The sequence below is a fragment of the Heptranchias perlo genome, chromosome 1 (assembly GCF_035084215.1).
Source record: "Heptranchias perlo isolate sHepPer1 chromosome 1, sHepPer1.hap1, whole genome shotgun sequence".
Taxonomy (NCBI): Eukaryota; Metazoa; Chordata; class Chondrichthyes; order Hexanchiformes; family Hexanchidae; genus Heptranchias; species Heptranchias perlo.
Window position 1 is genome coordinate 106808017 of NC_090325.1, and position 12462 is coordinate 106820478.

At 41.8% G+C, this 12462-nt stretch overlaps 1 protein-coding gene and 1 long non-coding RNA gene across 2 annotated transcripts in view; one reads left to right on the forward strand and one right to left on the reverse strand.

Annotated features, from left to right (window-relative positions):
• Positions 1-12462, reverse strand: part of LOC137324714 (uncharacterized) — a 56037-nt gene that overhangs the window by 32234 nt on the left and 11341 nt on the right. Inside the window, exon 2 of the long non-coding RNA XR_010963710.1 lies at positions 8781-9088. This is a non-coding gene — a long non-coding RNA (uncharacterized lncRNA). The remainder of the gene's footprint in view (positions 1-8780; positions 9089-12462) is intronic.
• Positions 1-12462, forward strand: part of lcorl (ligand dependent nuclear receptor corepressor-like) — a 286193-nt gene that overhangs the window by 22848 nt on the left and 250883 nt on the right. The window lies entirely within an intron of this gene.

The window sequence follows — 12462 nt, forward strand, 5'->3', positions numbered from 1 at the left end:
CCAGCATTAGTTAATCCTATTATTCTCTTGTTCCATCATTTTTCATGAGTCTTGAAAATAATAAGGTTAAAATTAATCAATTATATAGCATTACCTTTCCATAATATTAATTCAACCTAAATAAGCAAAAATTTTAATATACAACTGTTAAAATGAGCATTGTGAGCATAAACCAATTGAACTAAACTTTTGTATTATTTTATTATTCATGCTTGATGCACTCATCCTCTCCAATATCTCCTTTAACCTACTGTTCCCTTTTTATTTTTATAAGGGATGTTAGCGTTGGGAAACGGAACACTTCCCATTTCAGGCACCTAGTGCCAGCATCATGCACTACCATGTCAGGTACAGCACAGCCAGATGCAGAGTAAAGCTCCCTTTCCTCTACCCCAACAATATGCCTCATACCCAACCTCAGAAGAGCACCCCTATTGCACTAGTGTGTCATATTTTCAGCTCTTGCACCAGCCATGCTGTGGCTGCTCTGAGTCAGATTGGCAGCCGGCGCCAAATTAGGCCCAAAAGTGAAAGACCAGTGTCTAACCCAATACACCGCCCAGTTCCTCTCTAAGATCTTTGAACATCTTGTTGTCTCCTAGCTCTTTAACCATCGTTCCCAAAACTCTGTGTTTGAACCGCTTCAACCAAGCTTCCACCCAGCTCATAACACCTTGGCCAAAGTCACAAATGATACTCTCCATGATCATCCTTGGTGCATTATCCATCTTTGTCCTCCTGGATATCTCCACTATGTTCAGAGTTGTTCAGTTCCATGAAACTGTACTTGCATGGTTCCATTCGTGTCACATGTAGCCAAAGCATGTCCACTCTCCTCTTCCTCATCTACATGCTGCAACATGATGACTTCTTCTGCAGCCATAGGATCGGTTTCCATATACAAGATGACAATATTCAGCTCTATCTCTCCACCAGTTCTTTCCACCCATGACCACCTCTGTACTATCAGACTGCTGATTGACTTTAATTCATGGATGAGTGAAAATTTCCTTCAATGAAGTCATTGTTCTTTGTTCATTCTGCTTTGTTGTCACTAATTCTATTGCCCTCTCCATAGGAACATAGGAATTGATAGACGAAAAAAAGACAAGGTCCATTTAGTTCGCCTTTTACCATCCTGGTAGTTGCACGATACAACAATAATGGAGTTGTTGACTAATCATAGCAATCAATCTCTATCAATTAGTCTACAGCAGACCCAGATATGATGCAAGGTAAACCCCAGTGGTGGAGAGCTTTGGGAACCATAGGTCCAGCCTCTTGCTCGGGCTGAATTAGACTGTGCAAAATCTTGGTGTTCTGTTTGACCCAGAGTTCAAAACCCACAGCCTATCCATCATCAAAACTACTTACTTCCACCACCACGACATCACCCTCCTCTGGCCCTACCTCACTTCCACTGGTTTCGAAACCATTCCCCACACTGCAGACTCAATTTCTTCAAGCCCTCCTTGTTGGCCTCTCATCATCTTCCCTCCATTAGGTCCAACTCATTCATAACTAAGAAGCCTACTCATCCATCCCTCCCCCACCCCGCCCCCCTCCCCGCCGTCCTCCTTGACCTTCACTGGCTCCCTGGCTCCCAGTGCACTGAATTTAAAATGATCGTCCTCATCTTGAAATCCCTACCAACGCCCCCCCACCACCACCCCACCCCACACACTCGATGCCTTTGGAACCACCTCCAGCCATACATCCTCTCCTGTACCCTTAGGTTCACTGACTCTTCATCCTTTGTACATTCCCTCCTCCTTTGCCCCTCAATGGCGATGCGGTGACAGCGCCTTCAGCTAAATCAGCCCCATTCCCTACCTAAACCTTTCCACTTCTCTTCTCTCTCCACCATTAAGGGCCTTCTTAAAACCTGTGTTTTCAACCAAGGTTAGACCTTGGTTAGAGCACACTTAGAGTACTGTGCACAGTTCTGGTCTCCATATTACAAAAACTATATAGATGCACTGGAGAAAGTGCACAAAAATTTATAAGGATGATACCAGAACTGAGTGGGTACAACTATCAGGAAAGACTGAACAGTCTGGGCCTCTTTTCTCTAGAAAAGAGAAGGCTGAGGGGTGACCTGATAAAGATCTTTAAAATTATGACTTTAAAACTAAGGGCCATAAATATAAGATAGTCACTATAAATTCAATAAGGAATTCAAGAGAATCTTCTTTACGCAGAGAGTGGTGAGAACGTGGAACACACTACCGCAAGGAGTAGTTGAGGCAGCTAGCATAGATGCATTTAAGGGGAAGCTAGATAAACACATGAGGAAGAAAGGTATAGAAGGATATGCTGATAGGGTTAGATAAAGTAGGGAGGGGGATGCTTGTATGGAGCATAAAAGCTGGCATAGTCCAGTTGGGCCGAATGGCCTGTTCCTGTGCTGTAGTTTCAATGTAACTCAATGTAACTCGATGACTGAACCAAGCTAATTTGGAGTTGTTAAAACTAGGGGCCATAAATATAAGATAGTCACTAATAAATTCAATAAGGAATTCAGGAGAAACTTCATTACTCAGAGAGTGGAGAGAATGTGGACCGCGCTACCACAAGGAGTGGTTGAGGCGAATAGCATAGATGCATTTCAGGGGAAACTAGATAAGTACATGAGGGAGAAAGGAATAGAAGGATATGTTGATAGGGTTAGATGAAGTAAGGTTAAAGGAGGCTCATGTGAAGCGTAAACACTGGCATGGACCTACTGGGCTGAATGGCCTGTTTCTGTGCTGTTAATTCAACGTAACTATATAACAAGCTTTCAGTCACCTTTCCTAACTCTCCCACCATGGCCGAACATCTGTGTTTTTTTTAATTCCCCCAGTAAAGCACTTTGAAACATTTTTTTACGTTAAAGACGAAGGTTATTGTTCTTGCCAATACCAAGCAACATCAAAACATTTGCACAAATGAAATAAGTTGCTATGATGAGTTTGGATCCAGATTAACTTTATGCAGTTCTGCATCTCTGACGCAAGGTTGAACTAACATGGGAATCGTAGTCATCTCTAGTGCCTATGGACGTGAACAGTTGTTGTGCACGTTAATGCACACTCAGTATGAACTGCTATTCTTTTGCTTTTTGAGGCCTTGCAAAGGAACAATTGAAATGATTGCTTCAAAATTCCTCAGGTTTGACCTCTAAAGGAAAAGGTACTTTGCCTGTTCAAAGCTGGCTTTAGAACAGTGAAAGGAATGAAAAGCTGCATTAGTTGAACTGAAACAGACAAAAAGAGCATGTGGAACGGTGGGGAAGCTGAGACAAATTACATAGAATGGCACCAAGAACAGAGAAACCCCAGGCTGTCCTAATGAGAAAGTGTTCCACATGCCACAAACACTATGCAAATGCCGAGGGCATCTGTTACCATTAATGTTAAGCCCAGCAGCTATGATTTCTTTTGTTAAACATGTTTGATTTACATCTGGAATACTTGCATGTTGCATTATATAGTGGTTCCACATGTATGCACAAGATATTGGAAAAATGGGAAGCCAACGTAAAATGATTTCTTTTGTAAAATATGTTTGATTTAAGTTGAGGAGTGCTTGCATTCTTCATCACTTTATTCCAGATAGTGCAAAATTATAAGTTTAGAAATATGATCATGTTCCCAAGATTTAACAACATCCCCAATCTCAGAGGCTCAGAGTCACATTTCATTTACATTTCCTCTGTACGACAGGGTAATATTGTGCAGTCCCATTACATGATTTCCTGGAAGTGATTGATTTGACTTCCTTCTCACCGTTTATAAAAAATTCTTACCTATTCCAGGAGTTGGTGGAAATACATCTTTGAATTGGTGATAATCTGTATCAAAGGGCAGCGAGGAATATTCCCATAAAAAAATGATTTTATCGAAAGCTCCAATTTGATATTTGTAGAAGGCCGAAGGGTTGCCATTACCGGCCGGCCTAAGTAAATACAGTGACATCTGGGCACATGGGACTTCCCACTTTTAGCCAAACAAGTCAGAACAGAAAGCACTGCAGGCATGCACACTCCATTGCAGCATTAGGCATGTTTTAATAGATTTCAGATCTGTTCAGATTTAAGTGCATGGTTAGTACCATAACCAGAGCCCGTGAAGCACTGTTTCAAGTGCATTCTGATTGGCTCTTAAGTTGTCTGTTATTTCATATGAATTTTTTATTTTTGTTCATGGGATGTAGGCGTCGCTGGCGAGGCCAGCATTTACTGCCCATCCCTAATTGCCCTTGAGAAGATGGTGGTGAGCCGCCTTCTTGAGCCGCTGCAGTCCGTGTGGTGAAGGTTCTCCCACAGTGCTGTTAGGTAGGGAGTTCCAGGATTTTGACCCAGCGACGATGAAGGAAAGGCGATATATTTCCAAGTCGGGATGGTGTGTGACTTGGAGGGGAAAGTGCAGGTGGTGTTGTTCCTATGTGCCTGCTGCTCTTGTCCTTCTAGGTGATAGAGGTCGCGGGTTTGGGAGGTGCCGTCAAAGAAACCTTGGCAAGTTGCTACAGTGCATCCTGTGAATGGTACACACTGCAGCCACGGTGCGCTGGTGGTGAAGGGAATGAATGTTTAGGGTGGTGGATGGAGTGCCAATCAAGTGGGCTGCTTTGTCCTGGAAGGTGTCGAGCTTCGAGTGTTGTTGGAGCTGCACTCATCCAGACAAGTGGAGAGTATTCCATCACACTCCTGACTTGTGCCTTGTAGATGGAAAGGCTTTGGGAAGTCAGGAGGTGAGTCACTTGCCACAGAATACCCAGCCTCTGACCTGCTCTTGTAGCCACAGTATTTATGTGGCTGGTCCAGTTAAGTTTCTGGTCAATGGTGAACCCCAGGATGTTGATTGTGGAGGATTCGGCAACGGTAATGCCGTTGAATGTCAAGGGGAGGTGGTTAGACTCTCTCTTGTTGGAGATGGTCATTGCCTGGCACTTGTCTGATGCGAATGTTACTTACCACTTATCAGCCCAAGCCTGGATGTTGTCCAAGTCTTGCTGCACGTGAGCACGGACTGTTTCATTATCTGAGGGGTTGCGAATGGAACTGAACACTGTACAATCGTCAGCGAACATCTCCATTTCTGATCTTATGATGGAGGAAAGGTCATTGATGAAGCAGCTGAAGATGGTTGGGCCTAGGATACTGCCCTGAGGAACTCCTGCAGCAATGTCCTGGGGCTGAGATGATTGGCCTCCAACAACCACTACCATCTTCCTTTGTGCTAGGTATGACTCCAGCCACTGAAGAGTTTTCCCCCTGATTCCCATTGACTTCAATTTTACTAGGGCTCCTTGGTGCTACACTTGGTCAAATGCTGCCTTGATGTCAAGGGCAGCCCTCTCACCTCACCTCTGGAATTCAGCTCTTTTGTCCATGTTTGGACCAAGGCTATAATGAGGTCTGGAGCCGAGTGGCTCAATTCAATCTCACATTAAAGTGCACAGATTAAAGTAGTGTTTTCCTGTGAGTGTGTTATACAACTTACAAGACAATAGTTAACTCATTTAATATGTCCTTGTACATGAACAATACCTAGTCCCTGGTGGAAATATAAGTCAACGGTTGGGCCATTTAAATTACTGTACATTGGAGGAACTGGATGATGCACACTATAAATTAGCACATTGTCCTTTCACAGATGGGACCTGGGTTTCAATCTAGCCCAGAAAGAAGCGCACTTCCTGCTCGCTGATGATAGATCAATATTAACAATACTTGCAGAGACATCTGCAGCCTGGACTATCCCGACCTACCAGCTGGAGCGGATGCATGGTGACAAGTCACCTGCAAGCAGAGAGAATAGGCAGAAAAATTAACTATAAACACACTAGAGAACATTGCCACAAGGAAAATATTGAAGTTCTATTCAAAGTTCTTAGGTAAAGGATTTGCACACAGAAACAAGTTCCCTCCTAGTAATGTCTCTTAAAGGAACAAATCTCCAAGTTTGTAATTTTAAACAAGATAATGGAAAAAAACAATATATAGTGTTATAGTGCAGCTGGTAATGATATAGCCTGGTTTTTGTCAATGATCTCCTCTATCTTGAAGGCATTTGCTGGGATACTGTTCCATGGGTGGCAGGAATCTTCTGATACCTCACCCAAGTAGTATTATTCATCTGTGCACCTTGGCAGTGAGTGTCAGTTGGCAATGCTACCATGAGGAGCATCACAGCCAAACCCAGCCGCATTCTCACCTAATATTCATTCACACATGCGCACTTCCATCAGGGATCAGTGAATAACATTCAGGAATAGGCGCCCTGTCTCATTTCCCTCTCTCTAATCCAGGAGTGCTGGGGTCAATTGTAGGGCACCTATCACCATCCCAACTGAGACCAACTAACTCAGCGCACATCAATAGTCAAAGTTGAGACCTTCCTGGTTTATATGGTTCAACTACTCATTGATGGGCTCAGTGGGTTATCGGGAGAACTATTATAATTTTGTTCCGATGTTATTTGTCTGGCAGAGTATGTTACATATGTAAAATATTATGGCTTTTGTTGCCAACAAAAATGAGAAAAAGTAAAATTAAATACATTTTGTTTTTCCCTGCAAGTTTTAATGAGACAATATAATCTTCAACATTAAATTCAAAGAATAATATTTTCCCTTCGACTGGATGGCTTGGGATCTGCTGCTTTGTTTTTGTTTGTAAGCAACAAAACAGACAGCAGGTAATAATCTGGCATGACTATATTGTTGCTGAATGTTGAAGTCAGTCCACTGCCTTGCTTGCAGACTTAGTGATGCGCTTGTTTCCTGGGTGATATTATTTAGATGTCATCATTCCTAAACACAAAGTGGGCCATTCCAAAGATTATGCATAATTTGAAAGTGATTGTTAGGGGTTTTATACAGTATTTAAAGTGCTTCAAAACAGTAACCCTGTTGGTAGGGAACTCTAGTACAAGTGACGTAATGTATCATGACCATATCAACGAGAACAAAGGGGCTCTGCCCCAAAGTTAGCATGACCTGAATGCTACATTGACAACATTAGATTTACAGCAAAAGTATTTCTGACATGGAATGCCCAATGTAGACTTGGTGGGCAATTCCATTGTGTTTAACAGTGCATTATTCCAGTGACTTGTTCTTAGTGTTTTTTAAGATCAATTGTAGATTGGTATTTTTAGGATGCAGATTAGTCAGCTGCTGATTGTAGATTTGTTTTATTTTGTTACACTGGAGGTGGTGGACCTATTCAAGCAGTATTACTTAGGTGACATTTTATTCAAATATTGTTTGGTTTAACTGAGACAAGCTCACAAGTTAAAATTGCCTTTTATGCAAGCAAGCCAGAACCTAAAAATAATGTCACGGTTTTATCACTCACTCATTGATATCTAGCTTTCATTTACTATCTTACATTTTCCCTTATTTTGGTTTTCAATATCAGTTTTTTTCTTCTATACCTGCTGTCCCATTGTTAACTCAACCAGCCACTGATCAATGATTTTAATAGGTTTACCTCAGTAAATGCTTTGTGACCAAAAGATGGAAGTGATTTTTTAATCTCCCACTGGTCCAGACCTCACGCACATCTAAATCTAGTAATCCCTTCGGCTTTTTCAGTCCCCTCACTATTTATGATTGGTCAACCTAGAGCCAGGAATTTTATTCATCCAATGCGTGTATTTTTGATACACGCTTCAGTTTATTGTAATACTCATCCTTATTACATTATTTTGTTGCTGTCACTCTTAGGACTAATCTCATTATTAATCATGTGCTTCTGCCTTGTTTTCTCAAAGAATAGAAAGTTAGAAAATATATACTCAGTTGTTATATATAGTGATAAATGAAGATATGCAGCCCTCCAGTTTTGAACTTCATATGAAGTTTAACAAAGTGACACCTCAGATAAGTGATCCCGACATTAATTAGGAGACATTTTACTGCAATGGTTGCCAAGTCACAGTTGGCTTGTGGTGGCAGTTTAATTTTCTTCAGAGGGCCCAAAATTCTGGAAGAAGAACAAAACCACCCAGCACGGGTCAATTTAGTCTCCACTTCAATTCAGAACTCATTCCTAAGGTTCCAGAAAGTGTCAGCTGCTGAGTTTTCATTTCTCATTTTAAGGTCTGCAGATCATCTGTACATTGTACACCTGCTGAAATTCCAGCAATTTAACACTCAGGAATCAAACAGTAAAATTTTAGTAAGCCCACAATGGAGAAGTACTTGACTCAATTCATGAACAGCCAAGTTTATGGTGAAAAAAATTCTTCCCACTTCATGTACTTGCTGCAAAGCATCCTCCACCAACCATGAGAGTGGGACAGTCTGGGCTGAAGTCCAGTGCCATCAATGAGGCAGATTTTCAACTTGCCATCCAGGCATAAAACTGGCACTGTGGATCTTCCGCCCATTATAGAAACCGCCTGATTTCAATGGAAATGAAAATCGGTCGGTTTCTATAACTGACGGGCTTGTGGAAAAACTGAGAAACTGTACTTACCAGATAAGTAAATGATTTTGTTGAAAATTCTGGAAGCTTTTTTCCAGTAAAATAACCATGAAGCAATTGGAAATCCGAGAAACAAGAGGCGTTTGAAAAAGTTTGGATTTAGCTTCTTCTCAAAGAGGTAGATTCTTTGATCTGATTACTTTAGGATATTTCTCTTGATTTTTTTCAAAATACAGAATGGTGCAATGCTTGGCCAAAGTAATATTGCATTATATTAGTATTCAAAACACCATGGTGGACAAGTGATCCAGTATGTTAGTGTGTTGTGTCACAAACCCAGAGATTTGAGTTTAAATCCTACCTTTGACTGGCATTGACACTTAGATTTTTCCAGGCGGCAAGTTGTCAGTTTTGGCTGAGACCTCAGGTCCAAGGACGAAGTATCCAGCTAGCAGGAAGGAGACAAAATCAGTAGCAGCTCCACCTTGGGTTGCACTTCAGCAGGTTTGAATCTGTAACATCTACTTGCATTGATGTTCAATCATTTTTTATTTTAAATAATCCATCTCAGAGAATTTGTTCGTCTGTCCAAACTTCAATTGTTTTCATTTGTCTCCTTGCCAGATGCCTCTGCTCTGTGTCAGAAGTTAATGGAAATTTCTAGACATTCTGGGTAGGAAAGAGTTACAAAGATTTGTGCATTTATTCTGTCAGCTTGCGACCTGTATTGATGCATATATAACAATTTTCCCTTCTTTCTTGAGAGATTTTATCTTGGTAGATATGGATCTTTCTATTTCGTAGCAATTAAACACTTTCTATTCTGCAAACCTTCTGGAAAATACTTGCACCACAGGCTATTCAGGTTCTTATTACTTTACAATTTAAAGTATTGGTTCTTATCGACTGAGCAGCTAGCAATGTGACTTCTGTTGATGTGAACTCCAAATTAGCTTTGTTCAGTCCTCGAGTTACATCAAGTTACAATGAAACTGCAGCACAGAAACAGGCCATTCGGCCCAACTGGTCTATGCCAGCGGTTATGCTTCAGACAAGCCTCCTCGCTCCCTAATTCATCTAAACCTATCAGCGTACCCTTCTATTCCTTTCTCCCTCATGTGCTTATCTAGCTTCCCCTTAAATGTATCTATGCTATTTATCTCAACTACTTGTGGTAGCATGTTCCACATTCTTCCCACTCTTTGGGTAAAGAAGATTCTCTTGAATTCCCTATTGGATTTATTAGCGACTATTTTATTATTTATGACCTCTAATTTTGGATTCCCTCACGAATGGAAACATTTTCTCTATATTTACCTTAATAAACCCTTTCATTATCTTAAAGACCTCCATCAGGTCATCCCTCAACCTTCTCTTCTCTAGAGAAAAGAGCCCCAGCCTTTCCTGATAAGTATATCCTCTTAGTTTTGGTATCATCGATGTGAGTCTTGTTTGCACCCCCTCCAATGCCTCAATATCCTTTCTATAATATGAAGACCAGATCTGTTCACAATACTCCAAGTGTGGTCTAACCAAGGTACTATACAATTTTAACATAACTTCTCTGCTTTTCAATTCTATCCCTCTAGAAATGAATCCCAGTGCTTGATTTGCATTCTTTATGGTCTTGTTAACCTACGTCACTACTTTTAATGATTTGTATATCTGTACCCCTAGATCTCTTTGCTCCTATATCCCAATCTGACGCTTATTATTCAAGCAGTATGTGACCTCCTTATTCTTCCCACCAAAATGCACCACCTCACATTATCTATATTGAAATTCATTTGCCAATTACATGCCCATTCTGCAAGTTTATTCATGTCCTCTTGAATTTTGACGCATTCCTCCTTTGTATTAACTATACCCCCTGATTTGGTGTCTTGCGCAAATTTTGAAATTGTACTTCCAATTCCCAAATCAAAATTGTTAATGTAAATTGTGAACACGAGTAGTCCCACACCAATCCCTGTGAAACACTACATCCCACCTTTTGCCAGTCTGAGTAGCTACCCTTAACCCCTACTCTCTGTTTTCTGTTTTGTAGCCAGCTTGCTATCCATTCTGCTACATGTCCCCTGATTCCACATGCTTTGATCTTAGTCATGAGTCTACTATGCAGTACCTTATCGAAGAAACTTTTGAAAATCCAAATATCTACTGCATTACCCTTGTCTACTCTTTCTGTTACTTCTTCAAAGAATTCAATAAGGTTGGTTAAGCATGACTTTCCCCTCTGAAATCCACGCTGACTATTCTTCTTTATATTTTCATTTTCTAGACGTCTTTCTATTACATCTTTGAGTAAAGATTCCATTATCTTTCCTACCACTGACATTAAGCCAATTGGTCTATAGTTCCCTGGAATTGTTCTATCTCCCTTTTTTAATATAGAATCACATTAGCTGTCTGCCAGTCCTCTGGCACTATTCTCTTTTCTAATGAATTTTTATATATATATATAATAGTGCCGCTGCGACCTCTTCCCTAACTTCTTTTAATATTTGTGGATGCAATCCATCCGGACCACTGATTTTATCCTTTCTAAGTTTGATTAGTTTATCAATTACCTCCCCCTGTCTAGCTTAAATGTTTTAATATCTTTTTTGATCTCTTCTTCTAATGTCATGCCCACCTTGTTAGTCTCCCTGGTAAATACAGAGGCAAAGTAGCTATTCAATATTTCTGCCGTTTCATTGTCATTACCTGTGAATTTATCTTGTGCATCCCTTAGTGGCCCGATCCCCATCCTAATTTTTCTTTTGTTATTTGTATGTCTGTAGAATTTTTTTTTATTCGTCCATGGGATGTGGGCGTCGTTGGCGAGGCCGGCATTTATTGCTCATCCCTAATTGACCTTGAGAAGGTGGTGGTGAGCCGCCTTCTTGAACCGCTGCAGTCCGTGTGGTGAAGGTTCTCCCACAGTGCTGTTAGGTAGGGAGTTCCTGGATTTTGACCCAGCAACGATGAAGGAACGGCGATATATTTCCAAGTCGGGATGGTGTGTGACTTGGAGGGGAACGTGCAGGTAGTGTTGTTCCCATGTGCCTGCTGCCTTTAAACTACTAGGTGGTAGAGGTCACGGGTTTGGGAGGTGCTGTCAAAGAAGCCTTGGCAAGTTGCTGCAGTGCATCCTGTGGATGGTCCACACTGCAGCCACGGTGCGCCAGTGGTGAAGGGAGTGAATGTTTAGGGTGGTGGATGGGGTGCCAATCAAGCGGGTTGCTTTGTCCTGGATGGTGTCGAGCTTCTTGAGTGTTGTTGGAGCTGCACTCATCCAGGCATGTGGAAAGTATTCCATCACACTCCTGACTTGTGCCTTGTAGATGTTGGAAAGGCTTTGGGGAGTCAGGAGGTGAGTCACTCGCCATAGAATACCCAACCTCTGTCCTGCTCATGTAGCCACAGTATTTATGTGGCTGGTCCAGTTAAGTTTCTGGTCAATGGTGAACCCCAGGATGTTGATTGTGGGGGATTCGGCAATGATAATGCCATTTAATGTCAAGGGCAGATGGTTAGACTCTCTCTTGTTGGAGATGGTCATTGCCTGGCACTTGTCTGATGCAAATGTTATTTGCCACTTATCAGCCTAAGCCTGGATGTTGTCCAGGTCTTGCTGCATGTGGGCTCGGGCTGCTTCATTATCTGAGGGGTTGCGAATGGAACTGAACACTGTGCAGTCATCAGTGAACATCCCCATTTCTGACCTTATGATGGAGGGAAGGTTTATTGATGAAGCAGCTGAAGATGGTTGGGCCTAGGATACTGCCCTGAGGAACTCCTGCAGCAATGTCCTGGGGCTGAGATGATTGGCCTCCAACAACCACTACCATCTTCCTTTGTGCTAGGTATGACTCCAGCCACTGGAGAGTTTTCCCCCTGATTCCCATTGACTTCAATTTTACTAGGGCTCCTTGGTGCCACACTCGGTCAAATGCTGCCTTGATGTCAAGGGCAGTCACTCTCACCTCACCTCTGGAATTCAGCTCTTTTGTCCATGTTTGGACCAAGGCTGTAATGCGGTCTGGAGCTGAGTGGTCCTG